At 34.7% G+C, this 12,496-nt stretch overlaps 1 protein-coding gene across 1 annotated transcript in view; it reads left to right on the top strand.

Annotated features, from left to right (window-relative positions):
• The first annotated feature begins 1,552 nt into the window (after positions 1-1,552).
• The window catches only part of LOC101892710 (hornerin), a 201,244-nt gene continuing 190,300 nt past the window's right edge, over positions 1,553-12,496 (top strand). The window contains exon 1 of the mRNA XM_059128598.1: positions 1,553-1,587. The gene's annotated coding sequence lies outside the window, so the exon portion shown is untranslated. The remainder of the gene's footprint in view (positions 1,588-12,496) is intronic.

The raw sequence follows: 12,496 nt of genomic DNA, 5'->3' as shown, positions 1-12,496 counted from the left end.
GTTTAGTGGTTGAAATAGACCAAATACTGAAAAAATGTCGGATTTTGCATTAGCTATACAAGTCGCAATTATAGACCAATCGACGCGGAATTTTGCATGAAGCTAGAGTTTAGGGCGGGGAAGAAGCCTACCAATTTGGGTGGTCATCAGATAATATATAGCGGGTAAAATAGACCATATCTTTTGTGTTGAAAAAATTCAAAATTTTTCATTAAACCGTGAATATTTGAAATCCCGGCGAAATCACAAAGCCATGACAAGGTTACTTCTGACCTTTACATTGATGTTAACATCCAACAAATCGGATATATAGCAAAATATGTGCGATATATATGTCTATCAAAGAAGATATGCTTGTCGAGAACGGCTGAACTGATTTCGACAGTTCTCATTAATTCAGAATGGCCTCTTGGCAGGAAAGAAAAAACGTCTAAAAAATCGCATAAAAATATCTCTCTAAAGATGAAAATATTGATTTTCTAACATTTTCTTATATTTTTTTCAATTTTGTCATATTTTTGCATATTTTCATTTTGAATTAAACATTTGGTAATATTTCTACAGCTAACAAAACTAAGTAGTTAGGATATCAAGATATCATATACAGATCGCATTTATGCCCCAATCCTTTCGAAATTTAGCATGGGGATAAGATGAAGGTCAGAATAGAAGCCTACTCTTTTTGGATATGATCGCCATATATTTAGGGGTTGAAATGGACCAAAAAACTGCAAAATTATCAGCAGGTCGTAATTATCGACCGATCCTCACGCACATTTGAATGGGCGTTACCGGACATTACCAAAAATATTCAATGTGTGAAATAGTTTGCCAACTTTTGTAGACAAAATACGAAAATGTCCATTCCAGTGACTTTTTGGAGAATTCACAAATACAGGAAAGACGCACTTCTGACTATTTCGTCGAAGAATATAGTCAAATGTCTGTATCATATATAGATGCGTTTCAGTCAAAAACCAATAATAAATGTTAATCTTTTGCCACTTCTGAGAGATTATAGGTTTTTGGGAAATATTGGTTCCAGATCTAGGAAGACCATTTACGTGCAACATCTACCAACAAATTGGAAATGAGCAAATTAGTTTAAGTTGCTATTATTCGAAAATTAAAGAACGAAACCTGATGGTTTTCTTTTATTATTTGCCACAATATCTTGTGGAATTCTTTCGGGTATCTCGCCTATATAAACTGTATCATTTATTATAGTGTTGTAGGGTATTCAACGGTCGGCCCCGCTCGACTGTAGCCTTGGCTTACTTGTTAGTACTAAAAATGCCTAACACGAACGAATCAATAATTTAAAGATGTTCTTTTCGTTTAAATGTTTAAAATTGGTTTTTCATTTTCTCTTATGGTCTTGATGTACAAATGTCCAAATATAATTTTGGATAAAGAAAAAAATGTCATATTCTTCAAAAGAATTAAATAACTTTAGCTGAATTGTATATGACATGTTTTATTTTATATAATATGAAATACATACCCAAATAAATATTTTATATATTTATTATTATTATTTTTATTTTTTTGCAGGTGAGCCTGAATTTATTATCAACGAGGAAATATGTAAGTTAATAATATCTGAAATGTGATGAAATTCTTACAAATAATTTATTTTATGAAAGCTCTATAAAATATGTACCGTCTCTTGCTTTTAGAAACAGTTGTTTAATCTTAACGGTATTCTTTTTGTAACGATCTATAAAAGTGTAATTAAAATAACTTTTTAAATACCTTCTATGCGGAGAAGGCCTTAAATGAGTGTCCTACACAAAGAAGGCAAAGAATAGATCTTCAATATTTAGCAGACGTGTAAAATGTGCTATTTTTCCCTTAAAATGTCTCTATCTCAGAGCTGTAGAAGACTTTTTGAAGATCTCCTGTAACGGTCTTCTGTAAATAGAATACTTTTATTTTTCGTCCATAAATAGATTTCTTTCTTTTTTTATTAAAAAAAACCTACTTTTGAATTTTGTTCCCTAAATGTTGCGATTAAATGAAAGTTTCGAGTCGATTATATTTAAATCTATCATAACAAAATAAATAAATAACAAGTAACCAAAGGCTATAGTTGTGCGGGGCCGACCGTATGATACCCCGTAACACTACAATATGTTAGAAGCCCCCATTATGTCCAAAGATTAAGGTTTAAGATTTGGCTCTTGAAGTTATGTCATAGAGCACTGCCCAGATATTACCTTTAGCTTTTTGGCCAGGGACATTTGCCCAATATTTACGCACTCCATCGTGTGTTAGTTGTTGTGGTCCATTTTACAGTTAATATAATCCAAAGGGAATTCAAAATGCTAGACTTCTCCCCTGTCCTTAACTATATTCTCATGCAAAATTCCGTGACGATTGAGTTCAATTGTGTGATCAGGAAAATTGCTCTATTTTGGGTTCATTTGAACCCTTAAATATTTTACGATCATCTCCAAAAGCAAGAGGCCCCTCTGTATCTCCAAACTTCGACTCATTTATATGATTTTCTTGTCTACAGTATTTTGCTATAATCGTCAACGAAATCAGCATAAACAAGTAAAAAAGATGTACGTTCAGCCGGGTCGAACTTTGAATTCCCCACACCATTTGGTACAAATTTGGCAATTTTGAAAAAAATAAAATAAGTTAAAAATTCTGTTTCAATACGTGGACCTGCATAGGCAACTTTTGTCATAAGCTATTACAATATTCAAATTCGAAACTTGAAAAAAAAATCATCAAAATACCGAATATCGGAAGGTACCGTTATATGGGGCCTATACGAAGACGTGGACCTACATGGCCCATTTCAAGTCCTGCAGACATAATACAAATTTGAGTAAATTTTTATCCATCTACTTCATTTCGTTCAGAAGCTAGAGTAATTTCCACAGACGGTCAGAGGGGGGAAATAGCTAAATCGACATAGAATTTTATGCTGATCAAGAATATATATATTTTGTGGGGCCTAAAATGTATATTTCTAGGTGTTACAAACGGCATGACAAACTTAATATACCCTCCATACTATGGTGGAGGGTATAAAAAACCAGAAGTTCGCCTATTGTGTATTTTGAATTTAGCCTCTTAGTTATTTTCAGCGTTTCGGTAGAATGGAAATTATGGTATTTTTCACAAAAAGTAATGGTCCATGGTACTCGCTGTCCTAAAATTTAATTTCATGCGAGGTTTCGTTTTCATTGATTTCTGTTTGTGACCTTTATAACGGCTGAAAAATCAGGAACAATGTTTGTTGTTGGTCCATTCCAACCCCTAAATATATTGCGGACATCTTTAAAAATAATAGGCCTAGCTTTTCTGAGTCTAACCCTACCCTTGTGCAATAAAAAATTAAAAAAAAAATGTCACAAAATACTACAAAATCTATATTAGTACTATTATCTTTTTATGCGATTTTTTTTAGATTTTATACTTTAAGGCCAACAGGGCATTCTTAATTGACAAAATCGGTCCAGCCATTCTTGAGATATAGGCATTCTAACTAACATCCCCTTCCTTTGTATATACACATTGTATATATTTCGCGATATATATCCGATATATTTACTATCGGCATCTACTTAACTGTCAGAATTGACCTTTTCCTCTAGTTGTTATTTCGCCGGGATTAAAAATATTCGCGGTTTAGTGGGGGAACTTGCCCTCTTTATTTATGTTACTTTGCGATATAAACTTTGGAAGCGCTGATACACGTAACTCCTTTTTTAGCTCTACTTTCATAATCTGCTGGATTTTCCCCGTATTCATTGAAGACAAGTAAGCAAAGGCTAGAGTCGAGCGGGGCCGACCGTTGAATACCCTACAACACTATAATAAACGATACAGTTTATATAGGCGAGATACTCGAAAGAATTGCACAAGATATTGTGACAAATAATAGAAGAAAACCATCAGGTTTCGTTCTCTAATTTTCGAATAATAGCAACTTAAAATAATTTGCTCATTTCCAATTTATTGGTAGATGTTGCACGTAAATGGTCTTCCTAGATCTGGAACCAATATTTCCCAAAGACCTATAATATCTTAGAAGTGGCAAAAGATTAACATTTATTATTGGTTTTTGACTGAAACGCATCTATATGAGATACAGACATTTGACTATATTCTTCCACGAAATCTGCGTTAACGAAATAGTCAGAAGTGCGTCTTTCCTGCATTTGTGAATTCTACAAAAAGTCACTGGAATGGACATTTTCTTATTTTGTCTATAAAAGTTGGCAAACTCCTTCACACATTGAATATTTTTGGATGGCCATCCAAAACTGCTTGGCTTTTGCAATGTCCGGCAACCCCCATAATTACGACCTGTTGACAATTTTGCAGTTTTTTGATCCATTTCAACCCCTAAATATATGGCTATCATCTCCAAAAAGAATAGGCTTTTATTCTGACCCTCATCTTATCTCCATGCAAAATTTCGTAAGGATTGGGCCATAAATGCGATCTGTATCATATACTGATATCCTAACTACTTAGTTTTGTTAGCTGTAGAAATATTACCTAATGTTTAATTCAAAATGAAAATATGCCAAAAATATGACAAAATTGAAAAAAAATGTGAGAAAATTTTACAAAATCAATATTTTCATCTTTAGAGAGATATTTTTATGCGATTTTTGTAGACGTTTTTTCTTTCCTGCCAGGAGGCCATTCTGAATTAATAAGAACTGTCGAATTCAGTTCAGCCGTTCTCGACATATAAGATATTTTTCAAGCATATCTTCTTTTATAAACATATATATCGCATATATTTTCTATATATCCGTTTTGTTGGATGTTAACATCAATGTGAAGGTCAGAAGTAACCTTGTGATGGCTTTGTGATTTCGCCGGGATTTAAAACATTCGCGGTTTAATGAAAAATTTTGAATTTTTTCAACACAAAATATATGGTCTATTTTACCCGCTAAATATTATCCGATGACCACCCAAATGGGTAGGCTTCTTGTCAGCCCTAAACTCTAGCTACATGCGTCGATTGGTCTATAATTGCGACCTGTAGAGCAAGTGCAAAATCAGGAATTTTTTCAGTTTTTGGTCCATTTCAACCCCTAAATATTATGCGATCATCACCAAAAGAAATAGGGTTCTATTCTGACCCTAGCCCCACCTCCATTTTAAATTTCGTGAAGATCGGACCGTAATTGCGACCTGTAGAGTGATTACAAATTAACATGGACAGACGGACGGACGGACATACATAGCTAGATCGACTCAGCTCGGCGAGCTAGGAAGATCCATATATACTTTCCTATATGGGAAATCAATATTTCGTGGTGTTACATAATTTTTGGCCCAATCAAACTTATAATACCCCCAACACATAGTGTTGTAGGGTATAAAAATTGAAATTTGTCGCACAGTGTAATATGAATGTAGGATGGTCTCACCTCTTTGGTGTACGATTGGTTGGTTCACCAAAAAAGTAATGCAAATATAAATAACATCCCGTGGTAGTTACGTATATTTACCATGACATATAAATATTTTAATTTATATAATGTTTCCGGTACTCTTGGGAAACGCACTGTCGTTACATTTTCTTTATCATTACCATAGATATTTTTCGTATTGTAATAAACATAAATAATATTGGAGGAAAAACCCCGCCATCACATAGGCCCTCTAGAAGAACACGTTCAAATATTTTGTCCTTTACCTTATGTTACTTTTAATTTTTTTCCACACATCTTCACATATTACAATGATAAGCTGGCTAGAAAGCAAAAAAAAAATCGACAAACGATGCATAATTTCATACAAAGAGTAGAAGAGCAAAAATATATGCGTCCTCTATGAGGTATGTATTTCACCGTACCTTTAGGCTAGGTATGACCATAAAAATGTAAGTGATATCTTGAGCCCAGATGGTCGTGTTGTGGAATCCACAAGATGTTGATTTTGCTGAGGTTGGGGGGACGAGAAGAAAAAGAAGAACATATTACACACATTACATATACTTGCATAGATTTATATCACTTCCGGACAGCAATGAAGAGAAGAAGACTTCTTTCATATGTTTCAACATTCGTAGGGTGGTTTACACATATTTTTGGCCTCATAAATTTCATTGGGTTTATTATTTTACTGAAATTACAGAAATTTACAAAATTTCATCCTTTCCAGCTCACGCACACACACACACCGATATTCTTATATTCAGTCACTTATATACATACAACAATTTATGCATACATATGCAAGTTGAAATCGTTGTTTATGGCTAAGGGAATTGTTGGGTGGCGATGCTTTTGACGACAGCCAGCAAAAAAATAACGACAGAAGGTGGTGTCAGTTGAGTGACTCTGATGGAAGTAACAACCATCAACAGTCATAAGTATGTTGGCAGTGTTGCCAGGTTGTTAAGGTTATTTTGGCCAAACTGGATGTGTGTATGGATACATTCAAGAGTACGAAAGTTACTAAAAAGTACAAAATAATACAGCATTGCTATGAATCTTTAGATTTGATTGGAAAGGTGTAAGATATTGTTGGACAATCGTATTCAAATGGAATGAGATTTTTATTGCAGATCGGTTAAATCAAACTTTTGAAATCAAAGGTGCAAAATAAGTTTCGATTTTTTTAAAAATTATATTGGTGCGAAATGATACAATATTGTTATTGATCGAATGTTAAGAGTCAGTTAATCGTGATGCTCACTCAAGGGTGTAAAACTGTAGGAGTTTCGGTAAGAGTTCGTTATTGCGGTAATAGCTAGAACCATTTTTTCAGCTCTATCCGTCCACCCAATGTCAAATTTAGTACAATTTAGTACTATTCGAACAATTATACTACACATTTCCAAAGCTACCTCCATATCTCATTCCCAGATAGCAATAGAGACCTCAATAACAATTTAGAGGATTCCGGCCCTATACCTTCAACCAATACTACACTTTGTACTATTTAGTACTTTTCGTAAGAATATAGGGCGCATTTCCAAACCCCCTACAAATCCCAATCCCTGATACCAACAGAGACATTTACATTTCTGGATTCCAGATCTATCCCTTCACCCAATACCCAATTTAGTACCACTTCGTACTTTTCGAACAATTATTGTACACTTTTCCAAAACCACCTCCATATCTTAATCACACACATACACAAAGAGACATCTATATTAAATTTCGAAATTCCAACTCTATCTCTTCACCTTATTCTAAATGTAATACTACGTACAATAATAGTACACATTTCCAAAGCCACCTCCTTATCTCAACTACAGATGTCAACAGTGACATGCATATTAAATATAGGATTCATCTCTATGTCTTTACCTAATACCTAATTTAGTAATATTCGTACACATTTTCAAAACCGGCTCCATATCAACCACAGAATCCAACAGTGACACCTATATCAAATTCCGGGATTCCTGGTCTTTCCTTCGTCCAATACCTAATTTACTACTTCTCGAAAAAAAATATAGGACGCATTTCCAAGCCCCTCCATATCTCAATCCCTGATACCAACAAAGACATCTACATTAAAAATTGGGATTCGAGATCTATCGCTTCACTCAATACCCAATTTAGTAGCACTTCGTACTTTTCGAACAATCATAGAACACGTTTCCAATACCATCTCCATATCCCAATCCCAGATACCAACAGAGACATCTACAACAAATTGCGGGAATTCAGATCTATCCCTTCAACTACTTCCAAATTGAATACAATTTACTTCTTTTTGTACACCTATTCAAAACCAGCTACATATGTTAGCATCTTTCAAAAAAATTTAGTACGCATTTTCAATCTATATATCGAATTTCAGAATATTATCTATATCCAATAATACCAGATATAATATCATTCAGCACTTTTCGTACAATTATAGTTCACATTTCCGAAACCACATCCATATGTTCAGGCTGTACATGAACAGCGACCCAAATACCAAATTTCAGATTTCAAACGCTATCTGTTCCACCGATACCAATTTTTACCAAATATAATACTATTTATTACTATTATAGTACACATTTTCCAAACCACATTATCACAAACCTGCCATTTAGAGGGACTCCATTACAAAATTTCAAAGCTTCATCCGTTCACCCTAAACCAAACTGTTCCAAATTTACTACCATTTAGTACATATCGCACAGTTAGTGCACATTGCCAAAACCACTTCCATATCTGACCACTATCTATATCTAAATTCAGAATTTCAGCTTACCATGAAATTTTACAATTCCAGGCATATCCCTTCACCCAATACTAAATTTAGTACTATTTTGTACATTTCATACATTTATAGTACACATATTCAAAATCACCGTCACATATCAAACTTAATTTCCAAGCTTGATTATCATACCAAATTTAAAGTTTTTAGCTCTATCAGTTCATAAAATAAAAATGGTACCATTTTAGAATTTTAGTATAATTTTAGGTCTTTTCGTAACGTTTAAGTTCGAATTTCCAATTGTAGATCCACTCCAAATTTTAGAATTCTATCCGTCCAATAAAAAGTTTTATGTTTTTAGTACTTTTCGTACCCTTTTAGTACGTATTTCCAAAAACAATTTGGTCCATTTATTCTGCACTCCATCTGGGACTTACCAACTCATTCCGTTTGTCCAATACAAAATCTTTATTTTTTTAGTACATTTTGGCACTTTATGTACCCTTTTAGTACGAATTTCCAAAAAATCTTTGGTACCATGCTATCCATCAGTGACTCTTATTCCAAATTTCAGAATTTTAAGTCATCCGTTTCTCCAATGCTGTATTTAATTTTCAGTACATTTTGCAAGTTTTCGTACCCTTTTAGTACAAATGTCAAAAAAATCCATTTAGTACATATGTACCGCACTCAGTGACTTTCACTCAAAATTTCGTTTATTCAATACTAAGTATTCAATTTTTCGTACATTTTAATATTTTTCGTACCCTTCTCCCTCTAATACCTGCTTAAACCGATAATGAAAGCTAAAAAGTCGGGCGGTGCCGACTATATGATACCCTACACCACTACGCATATTTAGTAGTACTCTCGTAAAAGAAAGGTTTATATTGCAATTTCTGAGCTCCATGACATATCTGGTACAAAATAGAGTACATATTCCGAAAGTTGGGGATTTAAAAACCAAATCAGATGAAACATATATATAGGAGCAAATTTGGTGCACAATAAACCTGAAATCGAATAATCATATATATGGGAGCTATATCCAAATCTGAGCCGATCGACATAAAATTGAAAACAGCTATTTCTTCTTGTATCGTGCATTTTACGAATTTGAGGGATTTAAACACCAAATCGGATGAATCATATATATGGGAGCTGTAGCTATATCTGAGCTGATTTGCACCAAACTTAAAGTACTTATTTCTACACTAAATTCGGTCTGAAGTGCGAAAATTCACACCATTTTGACTGATATTAGCCATTTGGTGAACAAGAAACTTAAAATCGCATGAAGATATATATGGGAGCTATACCTAAATTTGAACCGATTTTCACCAATATCAATAGGATTCATCCGGACGTACGGACATGCATAATGCTAGGAACACAATTGGAGCGAACGACGAATTTTTTCGCGGCGTATGTTCGTCGTCAAAAATAAAACACATATGTGTATATGGAAGTGCACACAATCACGGCACCGGCGAAAATTTCGTCGGTCGCCGCGAACTCAATTAGCTTTATTTCTATTTCATACGCCGGCGACCGGCGAACAAAACAGTACAAGGTGGCCATACTTGTACGAATTTTATGTGTTTTAGTAAATAAAGTTACTTTTTACTTTAAAATTTGTTATGGTCACTCTACTATCTGTTACTCGTATAAAAAAACATAATTAATTTGTTTATTTATTTGTGTACTTGCGCCTGAGTGAAGATGGATATCAGTGAATTTATAATAGAGAAGATGGACATAAGTGAAATTATAATAGAGAACGTAAAGAATTATGTGTTCTTGTATAATTCATTGTAGTCAACAAATGAGCAAAAAGTAAACAACTTCATCAGCTGTTTTATAATTTCGTCGGTATTGTGTTCCATACGACGAATTTTCGCGGCTCATTTTGTCGCCGCGTAGGGCGAAATTCGTCGTTCGCTCCAATTGTGTTCCTAGCATAAATCGACTCAAAATGTGATTCTATGCTGATTACCAAAAGGAACTATGAGTCTATCTCGTTTTCTTCTCCATATTACAAACAAATGCACAAAGACATAATAACTTTACCACTATGTGGTGTAGGGTATAAGAATGGTCTGATAATCATAAACTTCACATATCGTGATATTCCACTGAAATTAGACCAGTCTTCCACTCCAATGACTAATTTTTGAAAAATCATGGATCTCTTTTTACACGAAAAATATATCTGATTTGAGCCAATTTTTGTGTACAACTAACTTTGTTCAAATATGCTTTTAATAATATTTTTCAAACCTTCGTACACACTTTCATTCACGCGTTGATGAACACAAGGATTTGCAGGAGAAGCATTTAAAAAAAAATAACCCAACTCACATGTGTCTGAACATCCGGGATTTCACATAACATTGTAGCCCTGAGTTCTAACAACATTGCAACGCAAACTTTAGTTCAACTGCAACAATTTATACGAGTTAAAAATAACTACAACACAAACAACCTAAACAGCAATTGCACACAAAAACACACACAAACGTGATTGTTGTTAGAAGAAAGTTGGCGCTCTTTAGCACCAGTAACAACATTCAACAGCGGCAACCAGCAGCAGCAGCACCGTCACAAGCAAATAAAACTCCCAACACAAACTAAACCAAAAAGTCAATAAACTATGAAGATGGCAAAAAAAAAAAAAAAAAAAAAAAAAAAAAAAATTGCATCACCAACAACAAAAAAGTATGACTTAAGAATGACTCTGAGATTTTGGTTTTTATATAAAAAGCGTCTTAAATATTAAAGCAAAACAAAAAGAAAAAAATCACTCCACAGACATGGCTGGCCAATGGAATTTTTAGACCAGGCCATAAAGCATCATCACATTCCACACCACTCCATTGAATTATCTGAAGGTCATTATTCATTATGGCTTTAAGTCTGCACGCCGCATGTATCCTTATCATCAGCACTATCATTTCACTAAAAATCTTTTCGGAATATTTCATCTCTTGTCTGTCTATAATTTATAGACATTTGCTTCCACAAACACACACACACACAGCCACACTCACAGATCGGTGTATGCATGTTTTATGGCTGTTACAACGTGTTACATTTTAACTCATTAAGAGAAGGCCTACTGTGATTTAAACGAGGCGAGTGCACACAATTATGGGAAGATATTTATCCTTATGGCCCTTTATGACATGACCATTGATCATTTTCTATGAGAATTTCCGGGTCTGCCTTCAGTAGGCCTTCGGGTTCTCTATGAAAAGGTCTTCAGGTCTTCCATGAGAAGGTTTTCAGGTCCTCTATGAGAAGGTCTTCAGGTCTTCTATGAGAATGCCTTCGGGTCTTCTATGATAAGGCCTTTGGGTTTTCTATGAGCAGTGTTCTTCTATGAGAAGACCTTCGGGTCTACTTTTATGGGAAGACATGAGAGAGAGAAAACCTGCCTTTTATGAGTCTGAGAAAACCTTCTGGTGTTCTATGAGAATACCTTCTGGTCTTCTATGAGAATACCTTCTGGTCTTCTATGAGAATACCTTCAGTTCTTCTATGAGAAGACCTTCTGGTCTTCCAAGAGAAGACCTTCTGGTCTTCTTCTTCTATGAGAAGACCTTCTGGTCTTTTTCTATGAGAAGACCCTCTGGTCTTCCTCTATGAGAAGACCTTCTGGTCTTTTTCTATGAGAAGACCTTCTGGTCTTCCTCTATGAGAAGACCTTCTGGTCTTCTTCTATGAGAAGACCTTCTGGTCTTCCTCTATGAGAAGATCTTCTGGTCTTTCTCTATGAGAAGACCTTCTGGTCTTCTTCTATGAGAAGATCTTTTATTCATCTTCTATGAGAAAACCTTCTGGTTTTCCAAGAGAAGACCTTCTGGTCTTCCACGAGAAAACCTTCTGGTTTTCCAAGAGAAGAACTTCTGGTCTTCCATCATACGACCTTCTGGCTTCCATGAGAATACCTTCTGGTCTTCTTCTATGAGAAGACCTTCTGGTCTTCTTCTATGAGAAGACCTACTGGTCTTCTTCTATGAGAAGACCTTCTGGTCTTTTTCTATGAGAAGGCCCTCTGGTCTTCCTCTATGAGAAGACCTTCTGGTCTTCCTCTATGAGAAGACCTTCTGGTCTTCCTCTATGAGAAGACCTTCTGGTCTTCTTCTATGAGAAGATCTTTTATTCATCTTCTATGAGAAAACCTTCTGGTTTTCTATAAGAATATCTTCTGGCCTTCTATGAGAAGACCTTCTGGTTTCTAGGAGAATACTTTCTGGTCTTCTATGAGAAGACCTTATGATCTTCTGTCTTCTATGAGAAGAACGTATGATCTTATGTCTTCTATGAACAATTT

Source organism: Musca domestica, unplaced genomic scaffold (genome assembly GCF_030504385.1).
Source record: "Musca domestica strain aabys unplaced genomic scaffold, Musca_domestica.polishedcontigs.V.1.1 56, whole genome shotgun sequence".
Lineage (NCBI taxonomy): Eukaryota > Metazoa > Arthropoda > Insecta > Diptera > Muscidae > Musca > Musca domestica.
This window is presented reverse-complemented; position numbering and strand designations above follow the sequence as displayed.